This window comes from Nannospalax galili, unplaced genomic scaffold (genome assembly GCF_000622305.1).
Source record: "Nannospalax galili isolate Female #2095 unplaced genomic scaffold, S.galili_v1.0 scaffold182, whole genome shotgun sequence".
Taxonomy (NCBI): Eukaryota; Metazoa; Chordata; class Mammalia; order Rodentia; family Spalacidae; genus Nannospalax; species Nannospalax galili.
The window spans coordinates 1,276,675-1,282,398 of record NW_008348662.1 but is presented as its reverse complement, the minus strand read 5'-3'; positions in this window follow the sequence as shown (position 1 = coordinate 1,282,398).

Sequence of the window (5,724 nt, the reverse complement as noted above, 5' to 3'; positions counted from 1 at the left end):
AGCCAATTCCTACCTCCTATTCTTATCATACCATCCTCTGAAGAGGTTATCCAGCTTGCGATAGGGAATTGGGACGCAGACCACTCTGGTTTCTTCCATGCTGAACAGGGAGGGATGCAGGGTGAGGCAATTGGGGTACCCCTTCAGTGGGTCTATCTAAAAGACTCCCAAATTGCATAACTCTTATCTCTAGGGGGAAAAGAAAGTCCTTGAAATCCTGAATAGGAGATGTGAAGAAGTAAAGGCAAGAGTAATTATAATTATTACCAGTTCTAGACAGGAAACTAGATAAAAGAACAGGGCAAGTTTCCAATGTTCATATTAGAGCCTATTGAAATTTCTTGATGAGAGCTTCCAAAAGCGTCCCTCTATGGAGTTCTTCTTCATTTTTCTTTCGTCTACCAAGGCTGGAATCGAGAGTGGTGGATTCAGGATTTGCTTTTAGGCACTTTGATAACTGTTGGAGTGGTTAGAATCAGTGTCAGTTCACTCTCAAAGTCTTCACCACATGGACGCAGGATCCAGGCGCTCTCAGGCGGGTCCCCTGCATTCTCAGCCCCTATGCCAAAGGGAGGCCAGAACAGGCACTCTCTGGCGGTCTGCTTAGATCACAGCTGCTTACACCGATGGAGGTCAGAACCCGCCCTAACAAGCTGCCTGCTCAGATCTCAGCCTCATCCTACCTCAGTACCACAGTACCTCAGTACTACAGCCTCACAGAACTCCTGAAAGCTCTTGTGCTTATACTTAGATTTATTATAGTGAAAGGATACAGATTAAAATTAGCCAAAGGAAGAATTAGGTGGGGGGCATACAGAGGAGTTTTGTAAGGGGACTTCTGTTTATTCTCTCTCTGGAGTTGTTCACAGTGCTAACGCTGGCATTGATGTGTGACAGTGCTCATGCAGTACTACAGAGAACTCACTGAAGCTTGTTATCCAGAGTTTTTATTGGGACTTGAACACTTAACATAAAATTGACTCCTGGCTTGGTTGACTCTTGGTTTCCGAGCATTCCTGAGGTTGATAATGCATGGCCCAAAGTTACCCCAGGTCACTTTGCCAAACTGTTTGAGGTAGCTCAAAGTTCCCCATTTAACAAGGATGTTGGCTAAGTAGTACATTCCAAGGGTTTGGAGAGTGCCTTCTAAGACCCTAATGTCAACAGCCAGACCTCTCTTTGGGTAAGGTTAATCCTTTAGTATAAAGCTGTGGAGTTTTTTGAAAGCATAGAAAACGTTCCTTAATGTAGTTGTTGAAAGATTTTTTTGTTTTTATTTTTTTTCCATATACATTAGACAGGGTGGTACAGCTGTTCATGAAGTTTTTAAGTGAACCAATATATATAGAGAGTGATAACACAATTTAAACACTGCAGAAAATCTCTCAAGACTTGTCAGGTTCAATTCTGTTCACATTAAAGAACTAAGATCTGATTTGAAGTCACTGAGTCAGGGCTGAGTTGGTTCTCTTTGTCTCTATTTCTAATGCATATGGACTAGGTGGAACGTTTATGTGGGGCCTATTTTCTTTCTTAGTCCTATTACAAGTATGATTACCAGTGTCTGCCACAGACAGGGGCTAGGTTAGCTAGTGGGTATGCATCTTTTAAAATTACGCTTATTTATTTGTGCATGTGTTTATACTTTTGGAGGTCAGAGAACAACCTATGGAAGTCTTTTCTCTCCCTTTACCATTAAGCCCTCAGGGATCAAACTCGGGTGATCCTCAGACTTGGCAGCAGGCACATTTACTGGCTGAGCTGGTCCTGAAGTGTCTGTTTTTATTGAATTGTATTAGACTAGTTTAATTCAGTTTATTCTCCAATAGTTTGTGTTGATGCTATCCTTATTTTCCCCATTGAAAATTTGGGAATGTTAGTTTTTTGGAAAATAAGTATAGCTAGGTGTGGTGGTGCACACCTTTAATTCTAGCACTCTCTGTAGTTCTAGGCCAACAAGGGCTACATAGTGAAACTTTTTTTTTTTAAAGATTTTTTTAAACTCGCAGTCCAGTCATCTCAGTATTTTTAAATATTTTATTATTTTTTATTTTATGTGTATGAATATATTGTCTGCATGTATGTGAGTGCACCCATGTTGTGCAGTGCTGCAGAGGTCAGAAGAGGGCTTCAGATTCCCCTGGATCTGGAGTTAAGGTCAGTTCATAGCCACCATGTGGGTGCTGGGAATCGAATCTGTGTCCTCTGCAAGAGCAGTCAGTACTCTTAACTGCTGAGCCATTTCTCCAGCCCCTGTATCAGTAGTTTAACTTCTCTATCCTAGAAGGCAATTTGTGTGCAAAATAAATAATACTTGACCGATCTGTTCTATAGATGGCTTGTAAAAATGAATTGATATAAAGAGCCCTTTGAAAAAAGGTATGAAAATAAGAAGTAGTTGATTTAAACGTAAAGAACTTAAATGTTAATTTAAGGAACATTGAAAAGAAGAAAATAAATTTTAGTAAACAGATAAAGGTTTTAGAAGGTAGAAACATAGGTAATTTGCCCTATCCTCCCCTCCTTTCCTAATTTTCTACAAAATATGTATTACTTTTATATAAACAAAGCCAAAAAACAAAACAAAAAACCACAACTATTTTTTGAGAAGGAACAAGACTTGAATAATTTGTCAACATGATAGAGTGTGTTGCAGAACACCAGTCAGTAATGGGAGGAGTGTAATAATATTCCAAGAAAAGACAGGTCAGACTCACTTCAAGAAAAGGCTGATTAACTGTGGGAGAAGGATCCCTGGTTACAGACCAGTCTGAGTTAATCGGCCTCCAAAAAAAAAAAAACGCACCAGAACTCCCTTTTCTATTTTTTTCTCCCTTGTTTTGGAGAGTGTTTGTCACTTTCATTTGACAGAGTTCTAGTTCTTTGAGTTGTTGATCGAGGTAGTATCTCAGTTGGGCGTTCGTGACATTTGTCTGTAGTAGGTACTACTTGGGAGACTGGGGCAGGAAGATTACTTGAGTCTTGGAATTCAGGGCCAGTCAACATAGAGCCTGACTCCAAACAAACAAAAAAGTATCTCATCTGGTATAAGAATTGCTTTTATTGCACCAGGTAAAGAATTGGCAACAGAAAACTGAAGGTGAAAAAAGCCCACCCCACAAAGTATTTTTTGTTTTTGTTGTTTCAAAGAGCGGGGGAGTGTTCAGGATAAAACCTGACTTAAAAAATCTGGAATTTAGGCCAGGCATGGTGGTGCACGCCTTTAATCCCAGCACTTGGGAGGCAGAAGCAGGCAGATCTTTGTGAGTTCAAGGCCAGCCTGGTCTACATAGTTCCAGCACAGCTGGGGCTACAGGGAGACTCTGTCTCAAAAAGACAAAAAAAAATCTGGAACTTGGTTTAGAGGCCCTAAAAAATATAAAAACTAAAGCAAATATTAGTGCTTTTGTGGAACTTGTTGCAAGGGTCTTTCTCTTGGGTATATGGTTTTTGTTTTTGCTTTAAAAAGCCTGGTGAGTGTCTCTTCAGAGTCAGAAACTAACTTTAGTATGTAAGTTGAGTCTGGGAGAGCACTGTGCTTCCTGGGGTATAAAACTGAAGAATGTCTGCACTGCTCTTAAAATTTAGCAATCTGAGAACCATAGCCTGGGACATTGTCTCTATGGAAGAGTCAAAACAAAATCTCATAACAGCATTTTTTTTTTTTTAAATTTGAGTGTCACACTGAATGTTGTTTATCTGGTTTTAAAGCCTTTACCATTTAAGGAAAACATAAGAGTGGGATGTAGCAGGCATTGTCAAAACTTTTTTAGGTCTCTAGGTTTGTAGTCCATTTATTTAACTACTCTTAAGGGCAGTACGTGTTCTTCATAAATTGCATTTTGTCTCCCACTGCCCCTGATCCAATAAAAAATAAAAGTCACAGGCACTGTTGCACAGATTTCTTGGAGAGGTTGACTCTTCCCCAGCTTTGAGCTCCCTACTCCATTTGCCCATCTCTGATCCTCCAGCTGTGGAGTGCTTCCAGCTTCAGAAGTGCTGTTTGTTTTTTGTTTTTTTTTCTTTTGTTTCTAAATTATGGCAAAATACATAGAACATGGAAACCCAACATTTTGACTATTTTTCAATGTTTAGTGGCATTACGTACATTGTGCAATAGCCTTCGTCACCATTCATCTCCAGAATCCTTTTACCGACCCCAAACACACCATTCTTTCTGTCTCTGAATCTGACTACTTAAAGTATGTGGTATGAGTGAAATGATACACAGATGTTTGTCTGTTTTTTTGTTGTTGGGGATTTAAAAAATATAGTATTTTTAATAATTTTATGAATAGCTTATTTCACTTAGCATAATCTTTTCATGGTTTATCAGTATTGTAGCATCAGTTGGAATTTCCTTCCTTTGTAGGTCAAAATAATATTTCCATTATGTGTATATACCACATTTGGTTTACTTACTCCTCCAGTGTACACTTGCGGTTGCTTCCATCTTTTAGCTACTGTTAATACTTGTGGGACTATGGGTGTATCGATAAATATATGCTTATTTCCCTACTTCTGAGTTCTTTTGGGCAAATATTTAGAAGTGACCTTGCAGATAATTTAATTCTTTGAATCCTGCCATGTTCTTTCTCATAGCAGATGAATCATTACCTATTTTTTCCAATAGCATACAAGGGATTCCAGTGTCTTCCCATCTTCTTCAGTGTTCACATTCTTGGGAGGTTGAGAGAGGAAGATCTGGAGTTTTTGGCCACCTGGACTACAGAATTAGACTGACTGAGAAAATCAAGGGTTGAGGGATGTATAGCTTAGTGGTAGAGCACTTGCCCAGAATACCCAAGGCCCTGGATTTAACCCTCAGCACCCTACAGTTATTCCCTTTTTGGGTGTGAGGAGGTATTTTCTTGTTTTTTTTTTTTGGTTGTATGATTGGTATTGTGCTTATCTAAGGCCATTGGTATATCAAATCTTTTGAAAATTGGATTTCTTTTGTCTTTAATGTTAGAATGTAGTTTTTAAAAAGTCTATTCAGTATTTTAGCCTCTCACTGAATATATAATTTCAAGTATTTTCTCCCAGTCTGTAGTTTGTCTTTTCACTACTATGTCCTTTGATGTACAGTTTTAATGTTTTTCAAAAAAATTAATTTTTTAGTTAGCATAAAAATAATGGGTTTGGGCTAGAGAGATAGCTCAGTGGTTAAGAACACTGGTTGTTCTTGCAGAAGACCTGGGTTCAAATCCCAGCCTGGCAGCTAACAACTGTCCTTAACTCCAGTCCCAGGGGATCTGATAGCCTCTTCTGACCTCCACGGGCATTGCATGACACGGGTGCACTTACCTACATGCAGGCTACACATGCATACACATAAAATAAAAATAATAAAATTTAAAAAATTAATGGGTTTTATGTCATTTTATGCATCTATATCATTGTAATTTCCTCAAATTAGTCCCCCGTCCCTTTTCCTTTGCTCTTGCTCATCATCTTCCCCACAAATACTCCCCCTCCTGCTTTCACAGTTTTCAATCTTAATGAAATCCAATTTATCTACTTCATTGTGTGTGCTTTTAGTGTAAGGTCCAAGAAATCATTGTCAAATCCCAATGTCAGAGTGTTCCTAGAGTTTAAGATTTTTAGCTTTTATGTTAAGGTCTGTGGTTTTGATCCATTTTGAAATAATTTGTGTATATGGTATAAGTTAAAGGTCCAACTTCTTTTGCATGTGATGTCCAGTTTCGCTAGCACTGTTTATTG